We start from the raw sequence: 19,232 nt of genomic DNA, 5'->3' as shown, positions 1-19,232 counted from the left end.
ACATTACAACTTACCCTGCAACAAGCTTCTATTAGACCTTAACACTGCCTGGCACTGGCAGTAGAGGACTCAGGCTGTATTACTTAATATAGTAATATTACACTTAGTTAGCATAGCAACTGTAATATTATTACTGATTTAACTTTAATATATTATTGAGTGATGCATCATTGTGGAAAGTGACTACATTTCTCAAGTTATTTATTTAAGTACAATCTTGAGTTACATGTGATGCTAGTTGATTCTACTGAACTACTTTTCAGAGGGCAATACTGTACTTTTCACTCTACTTCATTTACAGTACGTGACACATATATGATAGTTATGTGTAAAATCTTTATTTTACATTCAAAACATATAATCTTTAAAAAAATGTATATGGTTTATTATTAATCCTTTAAATAACCCAGCAGCACAGTTGGATTGACCTGTTAGAGGTCCACAATGCAAAGAGTAGTTCTGTTCCCCTGGTCCTGCTCTCCATTGAGTACCCAAGACCCAGACACCTAAGCCAGCCTATGTACTGCAAATATCTCTATCTTGTCCAATTACAATATTAAAATCCTGCATCAGCAAAAGTAATCCAATATTGCATACAAGAAACTGAAAGAAAGTCCAGTTGCCTACGATACAGCACCTAGATTTACCATGACCTGGATGACTGAGAACCTTCATCAACATTGCATACAAAGTACTTTTATTTTTGATACGTTAAGTACATATTGTAGTAAAATGTTTCAATGCAAGACATTTACTTGTTCTTGTTTAATAGGTGACAGTGTAAGAACTTCTACACTGTATTTCTACACTGATAATAGCAATACTTTTACTTAAACATACTACTACTCAGTTTATTACCTCTGCCAAGGAGGTTGTGTTCTTACCTGTGTTTGTTGGTTGGTTTGTTTGTCAGCAGGTTGACACAAAAACTACTGACCGATTTCCACAAGACTTGGATGGAGGGTGGATCTCAGTCCAGATGAGATACCACTAACTTCTGGTGCGGATCCTGATAAGGGGACGGATCCAGGAATGTTTTATCACTTTCTTTAACACTGTGAGGCAGGGCGTTCTTCAACATTTTTGTTAATTTCTCAGGGAATAATGCATGGATTTTGATGGCGTGTTTAGCTGGCTGGTATCCATGAGTGAGTACAATAGGGGACTGATGGGCCTTGGCAGAGGTATGCACTCTATATGATGCCTCTATATGGCCTACATGACCAGCAATGAGAAGATTGGCTATTTCTGTGGAAGGATAGTAATTCTTATTACCTGTCAGCAGGTTGGATTAGGATTTATGTGGGTTGGATAAGTCATATAATTTAAATTATTTTTCATGACTAGTGCTGAGGATGAATTGAGGAGTCTCTGAGCCTAAGGAAAGAAGTTGCTTTATAGTCTGGTGGTACAGATTTAACAAAGTTGACTTTGTTTCGCTTTGCCTTCTTCCACCACTGCTCTCCGCAGCATTAGTTATAAGCTATATAGTAATCACCCTCTGCCAATTCACAGCTGTAATGTTGCCACTGCTTGTCTTCATGGGTTTAATCCAACTAACAGGCTGCTGATGCTCCTGTGGGTTAATCTAGACATTGATAGTGAGCAGCAGGCAGCAGCCTATCACAGATCTGCTCCTTTGGACAGATAAGAGTTGTAGGTTTAATCAGTTGTGAAGCTCCCATGGGACCCCTGGCCTCACCGCTATCTTCCTTCCAGACAGCGCTGCTGGGATCCCACCTACAGCAAAACGATTTACACAACAGCAAATTACATGGAGGTTGGAAGCACCGCTGCTCCCATCAGCCCCAGTTAGTGCCTGTCATGTGAAGACAATGTGTGTTTACCCACTGTGATTTGAATGGATGGATGGGTATGGAAATAAAAGGATGGTAGCCATAATGCTTCCATTGTACCATATCTCTATAGCATCTGCAGGTCCCCTCACCTCTATTTTAGCAGCTTTTAGCACATTAATTAAGTTTCACAGCCTGTAATTTTACTGTTTTGATTCACGCTCTCAGCTGTCATTGTGTTGTTTTTTCAGACGCAACAGGCAGCTTTCAGTGACAAGCTCTAAAAACTTGCTGCACACTACCTGCCTGGCAACAAACAGCTTGCTACAGCTAGCTACTAGCTGGCAACACCGGGGAGCATTGAAGGGAATATCAGAGCCAGATATTTCTGTTGAGAGTTGGTGGAGACCAAAACAGAGCCAAAAGAAGAGTGAATATTGGACTTAAATTTGTTGGGAGGACAAACAAAACTCCAAAATAAATGTTAATGTAGCGCAGTTTTTGCTAGGTGACCACTTACTTAAGTAAGTAAGTAAGGTAGAGACTAGAGTTGCCTAGTAATCGGAAGGTCGCTGGTTCGAATCCCCAGCTCCCCCAGCCTTGAGCAAGATACTGAACCACAAATTACTCCTGATGAGCAGTTGGCACCTTGCAACTGTAAGAATGTGTGTGTGTGTGTGTGTGAATGGGTGAATTCACACAAGTGTTGTAAAGCACTTGAGCAGTCAGTAGACTGGAAAAGCTCTATAGAAATGCAAGTCCATTTACCATTCCATTCGATAGATACACTGTGTGCACAATTATTAGGCAAGTCAGTATATTGACCATTTCATCATTATTATGCAAATATTCCAATTCCAAGCTGTATAAACTGGAATGCTTATTGGATTTAAGCATATCAGGTGGTGTGTATTTGTGTAATGAGGGAGGGAGTGGCCTAAGAAGATCAACACCCTATATCAAGGTGTGCATAATTATTAGGTATCTTCTTTTCCTCAGGCAAAATGGGCCAAAAAAAGAGATTTAACTGACTCTGAAAAGTCAAAAATTGTAAAAAGTCTTTCAGAGGGATGCAGCACTCTTGAAATTGCTAAAATATTGGGGCGTGATCACAGAACCATCAAACGTTTTGTTGCAAATAGTCAACAGGGTCACAAGAAACGTGTTGAGAAAAAAAGACACAATTAACTGCCAAAGATTTGAGAAGAATCAAACGTGAAGCTACCAGGAACCCATTATCCTCCAGTGCTGTCACATTCCAGAACTGCAGCCTACCTGGAGTGGCCAGAAGTACAAGGTGTTCAGACATGGCCAAGGTAAGGAAGGCTGAAACCCGACCACCACTGAACAAGACACATAAGTTCAAACGTCAAGACTGATTTTTCAAAGATTTTATGGACTGATGAGATGAGAGTGACTCTTGACGGACCAGATGGATGGGCCCGTGGCTGGATCAGTAACGGGCACAGAGCTCAGAGCTTTGGGTTGAAGATGGACTCAAACTCAACTCCTAAACCTACTGCCAGTTTTTAGAGGACACTTTCTTCAAGCAGTGGTATTGGAAAAAGTCTGCATCTTTCAAGAAGACCATGATTTTTATGCAGGACAATGCTCCATCGCATGCATCGAAGTACTCCACTGCGTAGCTAGATAGATAGACAACAGCCACCCCAGCCACAGCCTGTTCACCCTGCTGCCATCTGCCAAGAGACACAGCACTATCCGCTACTGTACCACCAGACTCCTGAATTCATCCTCAACACTCCACCATGAATATTTCTCACTTTCACTTTTGTTGTTTTGTTGTTGACATTTTTGCTAAGGGAAGTGGAATAATGCATGGAAATTGATGAAAATATCGGGTGTGTTAAGTTGGCTGGTATCAATGATTAAGTACAATTTGATGCAGATTCAAATACAAATCCAGATCTAGTGGTCTGTATAGTTATAATATATGTTTGTGTGTGTGTGTGTGTGTGTGTGTGTGTGTGTGTGTGTGTGTGCGTGTGAGTGAGTGTGTGTGTAGCTCAGGAAATTACAAAAAAATCGTATTATACAATCTTGCATTGCATCTTGAATGTCGTGAGATTCTTTTTGTGTCACATTCATGGTCCCCAGAGGATGAATCACACTGTTGTGGTTTTGAGTTAAATGTGTCGATAGCCATTGGATGAATTGTCATAAGATTTACATCATACAGTCATGCTTCCTTTCAGGTGATATATTTTGTGATCACTTTTTTTTTTTTTTTTTTTTAAATCTGGCACCACCAGCAGGTCATAATTTTCTCTTGCTCCCATACTTTGGTTATGAGCAAGTACCTGCAAAACTAATGACATTCCCATCAGCATCTGATGTACTTCTAGGTTTTGCACTACCTAGCAAATGTTACTATATGACAACTCTCTAAGATGGTTATCTTACGGTTGGTTAACATTTCCTGCAAAACATCATTATGCTAAATTTACACTTGTGTCTGTGAGCATGTGTCTGTGCCTCAGTGCAGCCTCACAGAGCAGCTAGTGTGCTCATAGACTCTTGTTAGAACACAAAGGGGTTCTCCTTCTGCACTTATTTCAAGTGATCTTTCTCTTTTTGTGCACTTAATCTTAAAGAACCAAAGACATAATGAGCAAATGTTTTTAATTACTTCTCTGTCTTGTTATGTTGCAGAAGCGTTAAGGCCAAGCTGCATGAGTGACACATGGGTAATTAAGGCTTACACACAACATCACTCTTTTGTGATAAAGGGTTTAAGTAAAGATCATCCCAAGGGTTTTACCAATGCCACTCCACCGGTGCACACACACTCGCACAGTCAACCTCCGAGGGTCACACTCCTTCAGACCCTTCTAATTCCAGGCCTATCCCCGATATCTGTTTCCCCAATCAACTTCTGCAAGCCTTTGGACTGTCTGTAAACCTTTATCCTTCAAAGATTCAAAGATATCTATGTTTCAGCTGACAGATATAGCAAATCAGAGTCCTGCAGTGGCTCCATTCAACTCACTGTATGCATTTTTGGATCAGATAATAATAGACAGACCATCAAAAGGAAACCAGCCCTAAAAATAAAATGTCATTATGCCAACATGAATTCAAACCATAGTGTCAGTCTTCAGTGATCCTTTTCATCTGCTGCTGGCTTTCTTCTGCAGGTTCTCAGACAACATGCAATTTCCCTGAAGAGATTACAACGTATCGGAGACCACAGGTAGTTTCCGCGAATGACACCGCCATTCATTTCCCCTGTCATTCTAAGAACCACACGCCACATCAAACTCTGCATGTCGCAGCCAAACAGTTCTGTTGTTCGAAAGGTTTTAAGTGTTTTTGGCTGGAAAGTGGGACTTGTTCTTAAAATCACCTTCTTCTTCTGCCTTTATTCATACTGTAGTTATAGTGTAATATGAGATATCCTAGTTATATTTCTACATATAATTGTCATGTGTCACAGTTTAATGCACATTTGTTTACATTTTTATTCTACATTTTTACATTTTTATTTTTGCATATTGTTATTATCTTTTCTCTATTTTATATTTTCGTACAATTTCTCTAAGCTGTAACGTAACCCAATTTCTCCCTCGCAGATCAATACATTATTTCGGATTCGGATTTGGATAATCAGTATTTCTATATTAATGTATTAAACAACAATGTGAAACCGATGTTACAAAGTGGTCAGTCGTAGTGAACCTATAGGTGCACAGAACTGGCACTTGAATCTGCAGCTTCCCTCAGCTTTATGAGACTTTATATTGAGCATCAGCTCATTGTTCAACTGTTTGTCTGCAACTTCACCACAGCAGGCATCTTTTTTAGTTAAAGTGCTAAGAAACCCCACTGTACACTACCTGCAGCACCAAACAGCAGACAGAAAATGTTAGTGACTAACTGAGGTGTCTGTTGAAAATAAAGCCACAGCCAGCAGCCAGTTAGCTGAAACAGGAGGAAACAGTGTAAGCGTAAGTGTAAAAACGAGTTGTGACTTTAGACGGAGCCTGTGTGTTGCACTATTTCTTGGCTGGACGCAGTGACTCGGCGGAGCTTCTGCTGGTTGCCTGTCAACAAAGAACAGTAAGTTAAAAAGTGTTCAGAGGTCCGGTCTATTATAAATATATATTATTATTTACAGTGAGGATTTATGTTGTTCAATTAACGTTGATCCAGGATGATCTTTGCAACTGACCAATCATCATCATTGGTAAAAAAGGCCAGAAAAATGTGAACATTTGCTCACACATGTGAGCAGATATTGTTTGAAACTGGAGGTTAAGGTTGTGAAAGGGTCTATTTAAACACGAACCATGTTTTCCTAAACCTCAGCAAGTATTTTTGTTCAACCAAACAGCGACAGGAAACTGAGAGGAAACAGATAATAGTAAGTGAACAGAATAATAATGGTTTACAAATGGAACTGGAACCCCAGTCTCCTGAGTTAGTCCTATACTTAACTCGTTCACCCATGACAGCCAGCTCCAGATCAGGACTTTTGTGTAGGCTGAACATCAACACGGCGATATCAGTTGATCTAATGGTGATGGAAATTTCAGGAAGTCGTGTCCAGTCAGGCTATAGTGCTGTTTACCTCTGTTTCTAGTCTGTATGCTAACCCATCTGGCAGCTGTAACTGACATGAGACTGGTATTCATCTTTATCTATCTCATCATTCAGTAAAAGTGAATAAGCCTACTCCCCATTCGTCAACTATTATCTTAAATCTTAAACACAAGTATGCATTTGAGGCAGTTGTGTGAGGACACTGTAGTGATGTGTTTTGTCCTATTGTTCATACTACCATTGTTTGTTGACCACAGTTTTCCCTGCACATGGTGAAGGACTAATCATGCAAACTGTCAGTCTGGTATTTGCATGGACCTTCCTGGTGAGTCACTCTCTCCCCCCCAGAGTTCATTTGACTGCCTTAGTTCAACACTGAGTCATCACAAAGCAGGACGGAGTGAAACAGCAACCAGAGAGGTTTTGGAACAACACCGTCTATGTTTAGCTCCCAGAGGAGAAGACACATTGATAACTCACTTGTGTCTCCTTGAGCAGACCTGCTGTGTGATAATGAGTCAGTGAGTGTGTCACTTGTTTTGATCACATTACAGAGGCCGGGCTGCCGTATGTTCTCCTCATCTGTGCTTTGCTCACCCTCAGCAGGTGTTATTGACCAGAGACTTCTACATTACATCACCAATAACAGCTGACTGGCTCGACTTAGTCTGGTTCCCGTAAGGGCTGTACTGCACCTTCTATTGAGAAAGACAGAGAAACCCCGGCTGTTGCATTATGACCCTCTTCCCTGTTCCAACTGTAAGGTACAGCCGGAACTGTTGGGTAACGTTGTCAGGAACTTCCCCCTGCCCTCAATCACAGGGAAATGGGATTATATTATTTTCTGGTTAAAATTCATAATAAAAGCTTTGAGTACACATATATTTATCTTTATTATACTACTGAGGACCTTTCACTGACCTACAATCACTTATGCATCTCTGACCTAAACCTAATCCCGCAGATGGAAAATAATTAAAGGTGCATTATGTAAGAATTAGCCACCTGTTGAATTTAAATGCGACAGAGTGGGCACCTTGAGCCGGCAACTGGGCAATGCAACTGGTAGCCTCCCAGTGAATATGGCTGTAATTGCTCCTTTAAGTACATTTACTCAAGCACTGTACCTAAGTGAGTATTTTATATTTCTCTTGCATCTCAAAGGGGAAATACTGCACAGACACAAAAATACACTCAAATCATATGATTTGATCACAGAATGTGATTCATTACTTTGGTTCCACAGATTTGTACAGTAGTCAATGAGGACAGACAAACACATTTTTGATTCTGTTTGAATTGTGCCACACATTAAACATATCATGTTAGATGATTTAAAAGAAGATTTTTGGAAGACAAGAAGTTGCAGTTTGTAAAAATGCCATTTAATTTGGTACAAAACTGCTCAGTGAACTACATCATGTCATCTACACCAACATGGCCGTCACTTCGTCATATTCACGGTTGTAGTTATGTGAAAATAGAGTTATGTGAGCTTGCTCACATACAGGACCGCTCTACAAGGTTTCAGTTCTGGGTTTTGGTGAGAGAGTATTTAACACTCTTCCTTTTGATACTTTAAGGACATTTTTTAGGAAAGTAAAAAGACTGAATGCTGGATTTTTGCATTTTTTGTAGTATTTTTACATTTTTCTAAAGGATCTAAATTTTTCTTACAACACTGCCTGATCCTTGTTTCAATTTAAAGCTGCAGTATGTAGTTTCGGTAAAAAAAATGTTAAGAGAAAGAGAGACGAAAAACCTTCACTGGCTCATTTTTGTGACTGAATTAACAAGCTGTCTTCAAAGAACAGCCAATTTCATACTGTTTCACTTCGGTTCAATTTGCAGGACCCTCCTAGGTAGCCACCTTTCCGACTTCTTCTAGGGACCTAATTCCCCTCTGAGGACAGCTTGTTTATTCAGAGTTCTAGAAACATAGTTTGTGTTATGACCTAATTAATATTGTAAATATAAACTCTCAAGCTGGGTGATTTTAGACAGACAGATGAAAGAAAGAATGGTGGGAACTGAAGGCACAAGGAGAGTCATCATGACTTTTAGTCACTTATATGAGTCAAGCTCCAAAAAACCCCTGGATCATATGTTTCCCTTAATTCAACTTAATATTGTTCTTCATTGGTTCCTCTCTGACGGCATTTTTCAAACTCCACGTTACCTTGAAGACATTATACAAAAAGTACTCTGATCGTCTTACGTAGAAAAATTGGTGGGCTTCTCCTTTAACTTCACACACAAATATTAACCATAAACTAATCGTCAGTAAAGTGAGGAGCACCAAAATGTCCTCATCTTGGAGAATTTCCCTCATCTGTCTGTCTTCATGAGGTCACTTTAACCTCATAAAGGCAGAAGTACAGGAATACACACAGACTCACACACACACACACACTTTAAGTGAGTAATGGATGGTGGGCAGCCAGTGTCGGTGTCACTTGTTCCAGCACAACGGAGGGTACGATGCTCCAGGAAAAGGTCGAGATGAACTGCCTCCTCATACAGCAACACAGTGTTCCACATGTCACGGCTCGGCTGCGAGCTGGCTCGTCTTCACTGCTTGTCCAACAGTGTATTCACAGTGTGTGTGTGGTCGGTTGTGGGGGGGAATTCGGGCACCAGACTGTCGGGGCAGCCTGACTGCTATTCTCAGTCAAATTTATCCTTTAAGGAGTGTTTGTCTGTTACCAGATTGAAAAAGTGACTTTCCACAGATCAGGAGCTCACAGTTTCCATCTCTTCACAGTGGAGTGAGTCACACATGATGTAGTGGTGGAGGTGGGTAAAACTGTGGCCACCAGCTGCTCATCATCACAGGGAAATTTCAATTCATCCTTTGTCCTTTATGTTATCATGTACACATTCCGTCTTTATTATGGAAGTAACTATTGTTAATTTACAGTACAAACTAATAATATACTTGCCTCCTTCTGGAGCCACTCTGACATCTTATGCATTCACCCCAGATACAGAAATAGCTATGCTACAGTGGGCCGGTCCCCAAATGAGTTAAATTGCAGTAATTCATTGGAATTTAAATCCTGTGTGACTGAAGAAAGTAGCCAGCCCAATCTCACAGCAAAGCGTGTAATAGACCCACCATTCCACAAAGTGTGAAGGTTTAGCTTGCTGAGGCGTAAAAAGTACACGCATAAGACACTGCAGTACCAGCAAGGGGGGCGTATACAACGGGAGCTGTGGACAACTGCAGTTCAAAGAGCTAGAAAGTCAGCATCGGGAGAAGGTTGAAGACGGTTGGATGGCTTATTCATCTTTTATAATAATAATAATAATAATAATAATTGCCAGTGGTGACTGTTTTAAAAAAGCAGTTAATTTAAGCAAAACCATGATCTTTTCCTAAACCTAACCATGTAGTTTTGGTGCCTTTATTTTGAAAATGTTACTGGACGTAGCATGGTTGTTATTGGTAACTTGACCACAGAAGAGAATGTGTTGTTTCCACGGATAGGTGAAGCCAGCAGGTCATTTACTTGGTTTGGTGTGACACTAGGTTGAAGCAGCATGTTTAGAGAAAATGCTCATTACTGAATTGCTGAGGTTTCTTCCATCCCCCCCCAAGTCCCCCCCAATTTCTGAAAAACATGAATTGTCCCCAACCAATAAAAATACCCTAAATTATTCAAAATTGAACAAATGTATTTTCAGACTTCACATTCTTCACATTTTAGATTCACAACTAAAAAGAAATGATTGAAATGGTGGAACAAATAATGTTTGATAAAACATTATTTGTCATCTGTCATTTTCCAGGGAGTCCTGGAAAATGAGTTAGTTAGTTAGTTTACACAACTTGGTTAGGGTTTCATATTTTGATATTCATCCATATCAATTAATCATGCATAAAGTCCCATACACTGGGAGAAAAGGAAGAGGGTGAGAAGACTTGGGGATCTGGGAGGGTTGGAGGGAGGCGAAAGATAAGAACATGAGTAGACATTACATGCCCGAGACCCTTAAAATTATGATTTACTAATATAACAGTTAAGTAAGCAGTGATACACGCTGTTGGCTATTTAGGACAAATAAACAAGAAAGGTAAGCACAATAAATGATTCCCTGTGCAGTACTTTTTGAATGATATGTGAGCCTCTACGAAGTTGTGATTTATGGTGACATGGTATGAGTTGCATACGGGCAAAAAAAAAAATCACTTTTGTGTCCCCCCGAATCCTGACATCGGATCTGCACCCCTGGACTGGAGATATAAATATAACATTCCATTTCTTTATAAAAATGAAATTACATCACTAAGCCTTAGAAAGATGGTTCATGGAACAAACACCATGAAAAAAATTGCTGTAAACATATTTTGCAAGGTGCAAGGTGTTTTTTTAAAAGGAGCCAAAAGCGATTCTGCAGAAAGACAGCTAATTGTTGCGTCTCATTCCCAGGTCATAAAATAGAGACGCTTTTGGTGGGTTAGGCTGGCCACCAACCTGAAGCGTCAGTATATAACGATCTGGGAATGAGACCAAACAATCAACTATTTTACACGCTGCTACTTAAAGGAATTCAAACACTCTCATCACTTTGTCTCTCAACCTTGCAGGACTCTTTCAGAGGGTGTGTATCATTTTACTGGGCAAACAAACTGATACTTAATTAGATCATGGTTCAAAGACAACGCCGCAATAACACACTGTTTTACAATGCTGTGTCAGTTAGTCCCACCCATCTGCTGCTTCAAGCAGGATCAAACAAATGGCCATAAAAAGAAAAGAGCATGTACCGTCAATACAATAGAATGTCATGGGGAAAAAAAAGAAAAAACAGCTGTCCATGTGATTTACAAAAGGTACATAAGGACCTGTCTATATGTCATACTTTATTAATATTGCATTATCCCTGAGGTCTTCATTTAGAGTGTAAGCTACTGCAGAAGTCATCCTAACCATCTATCCTGAGTTGTATAGCTTTGGCACGGAGCAATCAAGTATTCTCAGAGCACCAGTGATGATGATTGTATTTGTATTGTATTCTGCAGGGATCACATCTGTAGATTCACTGCAAATAGGACACAGCAGAGTGTGAAATTAATGAAAGCAAACACGGCAGCAAAGCATTTGTTCATCAGCCGAGGTTCCCATGGCGGTGTTACTCATTGCCTCATTAAGTAAGAACGCTTTTTCTCTGTCTTATGCACAAACTCCTCCTGTTCACTTTAATCTGCATGAGAAGACAGCCGGCAGTCATTCTCTCTCTCTCAACTTGTAGTCACATGAAGGCAGTTATGCTGTTGACGTTGTTTTCACATTTTTATGAATGACTCAGACCCGTAATGAAAGAGGAAGATAGTGGCTCCACGCCCCACCTCAGTACTCTCTCAACAGCTACGCTGGCTCCCACGGGTTGTGGCCATCCACGTTACACCTCCACGATGAACAAGCCTGGACATGGAGGGAGTGAGGAGGTCTCGGCTGACGGTTTGAGGATGGTTGGTTGGGCTACACAAACACCCAGGAACCGCCATATTGTGCAAGTGTTCCTGTTGCAGCCTTTTTCCCATCAAGATTGTCTGTTGAAGTTCCTCACAAAAAGGCCAGAATTACTGACAAGAGATGGGAACAAGAGAGCATGCACTGTCATTTTGACACTTCAGTTTCTACAGGACAGTTTCTGTGTGCATTCTCAATTTCTTTAAAACATTCATGCTCCTGATTAGACAGTCCTCTTTGTCGGTTGTTGGTTTGAATTTAAAAACCTTTGCAAAAAATAGCTGTGTTTATATATTACACTTATAATAATCGCCCAATCAGAATAATCACCTCATCATCATGTATTCACCTCAGTCAGAACAGACTGATCTGATCTGGCCTGATCCCAATGAAGTTTCAATAAGATCACTGGAGAGGGGGTTTAATCAGATCATTTCTCTCTGGTTGGAGAACATACGTATATTGTTTCTGCACATGGTTGCCCCAGTTGGAGGTAAAATTAGGTGACGTCAAACAACTGCAGTGTAGTCAGTTTATAGCCTAACGTCAGCTTTTTCCTTCTGGCGATTTCATTGACGCTTCAAAAATCATAAAAGTGGTGTTCATCTGTGAAGATTATCTTGCTAAACCAAACATGTAAGAATCATAAACTAGTGTTTGCCACAGATCTTATTTTTGGGCAATAATCCAAAATCAACTTTGAAAATCCCTTAGGCTTTTTGTCGAGGGAACCAGGGTGATGCTAAATTCCGGGTACAAAAATACGTTATCGCTACAGCACTCTATACATATACGGTTTATGACAACTTGATTCTTATTTTTGTAGTTTTGGACATCATTTCTATCCATTATGACATCATGCTCACAAAAATAGTAGCTAGCCAGTTTAGATTTGGTAACACAATGACATCGCTGCAACAAAACCTGACGGGGCAAGAAACGAAAGAGGTCAAAAGGTCAGACTAGCTGCTAACAAGCTACTAGTTTATCCATATCAAAACCACATCACTGGGAGAGAAAACTAAAAATGAGTCTATTATCAGACAGTAAAACTGTGTACATTTACAGCTACAGTTAGAGCGGTAACCTAAAAAAGGACCAGGAAGTCAAGCAAACAGTTTAAAAATCTGATCATCTGGTGCCGTGTTTTGAATCATACAAAGTCAAACTGTTTGACTTCCTGGTTCATAGAGCTGAGGGGAAACAACACCTTTCACTTCATATAGTACATGGTCATCTGACCCAGTCTTAATCAATAATATTGATTACAGCAGCTTTAACATATTGACAGGGACTTTACCATGTGGAAGTTCATCGTGATCAGGGCCACAGGGGGAAATAAATATTCAGGCAGCTACAGATGAGCTTAACTCCCCCTCTATTCAACAGAAGAAAACAACAATCAAGCTAAGGAAGAAATTAGGACCTCTGAGCTGACACAGGCCTGTTGAAGCTTCTCACCAAACACACTTGAACAGCCTCTTCTCTTTTATTTGCCTTAGTTAAAACATTTTCAGTGAGTATTTTTCCCAGGCCTGGCTGGGAAGTGTGGGAGTCCAGGAACTGGCTGTGGTAGCTCAGTGGGTCTGTGTTTGTCTCCAGGATGCCTGTTGGGTTTCCACGGTAGTGGGAGTAAGATGTCTGAGCCAGGGGTGACCCTGACTTTCTCTTTGGCCCATTCCCTGAGCAGCTGATAGGCTGTGGGAGGGGGAGGCAGCGGATCCTTGAGTCTGAAAGGTTATGGGAAGGGGAGGTCGAGGAAGCTCGGAAGAATGGATTTGGACAAAATCACCCTAAGAGGGTTCTGCTCTGCATTCATGATGGTATGTGTTTGAGTTTATGTAATGACCCGAGCCATGCATGTTGTCCTCCTTTTTGCTTTTTGTCAAACCATGTCTATTGAACTTCTATATTCCAAAATCATAATTCACTAATTTGCCTCAAAGAGCTTTACATTTTCTACAGCATAGAAGGAGAGGATATAACCGACCACTCTTGTGGCTATACGTTATGTTTGGAGCTGGAGGCAATTAGCTTAGATTAGCATAGACTGGGAGTAAGGCGAAAAGCCCAGTCACCAGGATATAATGTTAGCAGCTAACGTTTCTGTAAACCACAGATACGTCCACGTTTGCGATCTGTACCAAACACAACATATCACGTTGACATTAAATGCTAATTAGCCACACATCAGGAGGTGGAGAGGAAGCCAACAATGCTGCCAAGTGGAGGACCACAGATTGAGTCACACCACTGGATATTTTTAAGGACACAGGGGAATGTTTCCAGATGTTTTTGTGGAATTAAAACCGACTATTATTCACAGGCAGTCGGACCATCTCCATCCGTAATCGTGGTGACCCAAATAGTTATTTCAAGCCAAACCTTGATTTTTTCCCAACCCTAACCAAGTGGTTTTTGTGCCTAAACCTAACCAGAGCATAAGAGAAAAATGGAAATTCCAATCTAAACAAAACATTCAGATTGAATCTATCTATTGAATAAATCGGTTTTGCAGAAATCTACTTAGAAATCTAACATCGATTCTGGTGAAAGGTTGATACCTAAATGATCAACACAGAAACTTCTCCTTTGACTTCTACTGAGTTATTCAGCTCAACAGAAGTACATTTTGCTGTTGGTATTTGGTTCCTGACTAGCACAATGAGGTTAGCTGAGGTAAAGGGAGTGGCAACTGCCAAAGGCCTAAACAAGCAGGCTTGTGACCAGGTCGACCAGGTTGACCAGGTTCAGAAGTCTCATTCAGTTGAGCCAATCTCTGCCAGGCTACTGACTGAGTTCCACCCAAAACACTAATTATGTTAAGCATCATTGAACCAAGTGCCTGATGAACATACAGGAAATAGACTGTGTTTTTTCTTCGAGGAGAGTACACAGAGTGTGTTTGCTAAAGGTGCCTCTTGGTTTTGGGCTATTGCTTATCTCCTGAAAATAGGATTTTAAACAACAACAGAGCAAAAAAGAACTTTTTCGGCCCTTAAGGAAAATGTCACCAGATATGGATCAGCAACAACTGTAAGACTGTAATGCCTCCCAGATATCCCTCTCTGAACTCTCCATCTCTGTGAGGAGAACCTGTGTAACTTATCCAGGAGATGCCAGGGGAGCGCCGCATTCATATTGGCTGACTCATTGGCTTACACAATGTGGCGTTCGCTGCCACGTACTTCAGGGAAAAGGTCAAGCTGCTCTCTATCTCTGCCAGTGAGAAAATAAATACAGTAACACTGTGGACCTGAAAATACAATCACACACACGGTTTAACAATGACGAAACACAGACACACACACATGCACGCAGAGACTTGGTGCACAGATCAATAAGGTGGTGTAAACATGTGAATCCTGCTGGTTCCCACTCATGTTTCTACACAATGTGTTATTTGCTGTGTTTGTCTCCTCACACATTCCTTCAGCTGGAACATATTTTACCAACCTTTCATGACATTATGAAAGAGAACACAGTGTATCGTTGCCCCAAGCTACTATTATTCCCTTTTTGAATAACCCATTGCCAAATCAGATACTGGTTTGAAATTTCCTTTCACAATAACCATCAGGTCTGCCAAAATGTTGCACGCAGTAACACAGTTACACAATGATAATCCAAAGGGCGGGTATGCAGAGACCGACCGCAGTGTGAGTAAGATGAGAAATGTGATTATCCAGCCCCAAATGTAATTAAAGTGTTCCACCTTTGCACTTTGCTTTTCTTGTCCCTTTCTTCCTGTCTGTCTTAACAAATATTTGTCATAACCTCCCCACCCACATGCATTCCCATTAGCCCCTCCCTCTCATACTCACTGCCTTCCCGTAAAGATGCTGCCTCACACACTTCCTCATTCCTGAAAAACCAATAAAGAACACTGATGTGGCAACGCTCAAGCTTCTGCTTGCTAGTACTGGCTCTCGGTGCTTTGATGCTCAGCAAATGAGCGCTGGGAAATGAGACAAGTGACGCCCATTAACCTGCATTTCATAATTATGTTGTTGTTGCAGATTGTCACTCAGGGGTGTTTTATTCTGTGATGATTTATGATTAGCAGTGGTGCATGAAAGTGATCCAGGTGAAGTAAACAGGTTTTATTGAGATACAATCCAATGTGTCATACTTACTTCCTGTCAGCATTGGCCAAGTGGAGGAGGAAACGTAAAGAGGCAGGAGTATGATCTTCACCCAGTGTGTGGCTTATTAACTCAAAACAATCTGTTGTAGTGGGTATATATATATGTATGTATATGTGTATACTGTATATGTTTATATATGTTTATACAGTGTGTGTGTTTGTCTGTGTGTCTGTGTTGTCATATATATATATATATATTTATATATATATATATATATATATATATATATATATATATATATATATATATATATATATATATATATATATATATATATAATATATATATATATATACACATGTGTGTGTGTGTGTGTGTGTGTGTGTGATTGTCAGACAGAGCAATCCACAAAGAAAAAGATCTTGGGTAGGCTACTGAGCATTAGCACATGCTGCCTCCAGTAAAGCGGCAGCTAAACTCACTAAGCTCAACAATGACATGCCGAGAAACTCACTGGACACCCCTCCAACAAGACAAACCACAATTTGTTCGGAAAGCCAGTTGGATTCTCCGACTTCCTGTATGGTAACAACAGTTGGTAATCGAAATGTATTTAATTATTTTGAATGTGTGTGGCCAATGTGCGTGTGGTTATGTCATTAATAGATGTAAATGATGTCAGTATGCATATTGAAAGTAGTACAATTATTTTAGTATTAGCTAGTTAGCATGCTAAACCCCAGCCCTGATGTCACGTTCAGGCCAGCCTGGCTGCAGACAAAATGGTGGATGCCAACCATGATGGCAGCTTATTGAAATAAATAAATGATAATAAAAAATAAAATCTTTCAATGGCAGAATTAGAACAAATTTTCCCATAATTTTTGGTAAACTTTAATACCTTCGCCAACGTCATGTTTTCACCTGTGTCCATTTGCTAGTTGGTTTGTCAGCAGGATTTTACAAAAACTATTGAACAGATTTCCATAAACCTTGGTTGGAGAATGGGTCCAGGCCCAGAATAGACCCCATAAACCTTTGGTGCGGATCCAGAAATAGAGATAGAGCATTTTTCAACATTTTCATTCATTTCTCAGGGAATAATGCATGGATCCTGATGTAAAAAAATCAGACCTCGGCCTGGGCTTTGGTATGTGCTCTCCTGAGAGCCATTAATATTAGTTTAAATATATTACTAATAACAGCTGAAGCCACTGTTGTCTTTCCCATCATATGTGGTTTATTTTTATTTAAACCTTTATTTGAACGGTTGAAATAAAAAAATCAGTCTTGATTTGTACCCACCTTACTGTAAGAGATGGAAAGTTGGTATAACTTTTTTGCCAGTTAGCTTGTTTTTTATTGATATTCAACTTTATTCAATTTGTAATGTTTCAACGACCATACAAGATATTGTATAACTTCACAAGTGGATGTCTAACTTCCACAACCACCAGTAAAATATTGGTAATGGCTCAAATTACAGGAGACAGGAGTGTCTACATCATTTTGGTAATATAGCGTAATCATACCATGATCAAACACATTTGCAAGTACTCCAGCTGACCCTGCTAGTCAGCCGCTCAAATGATGACACTATACCTCAGTAAGAAGGTGTGTAAATTATTAGCTACATCAAAATCCCAATCAAGTTATGTAATAAGTGTATCCAGTGTGCTGAGGCCGGTGTTGACAGGCTGACAGTGCTGTGCCCTTGGAACATGGTCTTGACTCATAAATACATTTATAATCCCTGAAATCACAGATCATTTGCGGTGGTTGCACCTGCTTCACATATATGCTGATCGTACACACTCACTCTGATGAGCATTCCCATTGACCGAGCTGTATGAGCAAGCACATTTAAAACACCTTCTGTTCCACTCTGTAAATGGCTCACTTTCCAGCAGTGAATAAAATAATGTGATGAATTTCCCGCTCTCGCACTGTCGGTGAGTGCAGGCTTTTCCGGCTCCAGCCGGCCTGATAGTAACTGCTGAGTAGGAAGAGCCTGTCGGTCGCCACTGAGCATCAATTATATAAAGCTCCCCTGACTCTACTCCCTGAACTTTCCACTGGGCTGTTTGTTAATCGGTCATTAATAGCAGAGGAAACTGGGGATTATGTGGTCTGCAGTTTATAGTAATGAAGAACTCGAAAACAGGAACTGACCTTGACTCTTCCTGCTGGCTGTTTGTGTGTGTGCGGCTTTACTAGTCTGCTTCCTCTGAGCCAACTCAGGTGGACAAAGCTGTGTGTGTGTGTGTGTGTGTGTGTGTGTGTGTGTGTGTGTGTGTGTGTTGTAATTGGAATGAACATGAGATGGGAGTTCCTATGTGTTGAAGTTGTCTGTCGCTGTCTTGACGGTGACAGGCTCCATTCACAACAGCAGACAGGATATTATCAGCACACAGTGGTGACAGAGCAGGGAGTGATAATTAACTACAAACCATGCAAGTAGGTCGAATGAACACTACGAATATGAATATATGTGCACACGCCCACCACTGTCAGACACCAGTAGCAGTGGATGCAGACACACATACAGTACATGCAGACAGGTATCAAAAACTCAGACCTTCCTCCTGAATGAGCTGTATGAACAGTATCAGCACTCAGTGGTGTCTGCTGTCATATCACTTGGCACATTAACACAACAGTCCATTCTGTTAGGGCACAAGAAGAACACGGTTCAGATTACACGGGAAAAGTGCTGGTTTTCAGGTGAATCAAACCTCTTGCATAATCAAATGCAAATGCTTGTTACCAATAGGGTCAAATGTGAAACAGATATGTGAGCCAGTAACTGGCAGTTTGTGACATTCTGCTTGATATTTGTATTCACGTTTTATAGTTCTGTTACTGTCATATTTTACCATGCAGGTACTGCAGATTTGCCCTCGGATGTGGAAGGTCAAAGTTCAGTGCTGAGTGGTCATGTTTGTGTGTCTGCAGTGAGTCTTTTTTTTCTTTTTCTGGTTTTATTGCTGAAACACGTACTGCTTATGGTAGATATACTGTCATCATCATTGGAGAAGAGAGCAGATGTTTTAGACTAAGAGCAGCAGACTTTGACACCATCACAGCCTTTTCTCTTTTGACCATCCAGCCTGACCGGCCGGACCACCCCAGAGAGGAAGACAGTTGGAATAAGAGTCATGCTAATCCAGCTTGGTTTAAGGCTGCTCCTGGCTGAAGTCCGTTGTAGGAAAAAGAAATGGGCAAAATGGGACTCTGGCAAAACAAATTGAAATTAGAGACTGTTGTCTCCACCACAACATCTCGGATCAGACTTTTGCAATTGATGG

The sequence above is a fragment of the Pagrus major genome, chromosome 7, assembly GCF_040436345.1.
Source record: "Pagrus major chromosome 7, Pma_NU_1.0".
NCBI lineage: Eukaryota > Metazoa > Chordata > Actinopteri > Spariformes > Sparidae > Pagrus > Pagrus major.
This window is presented reverse-complemented; position numbering follows the sequence as displayed.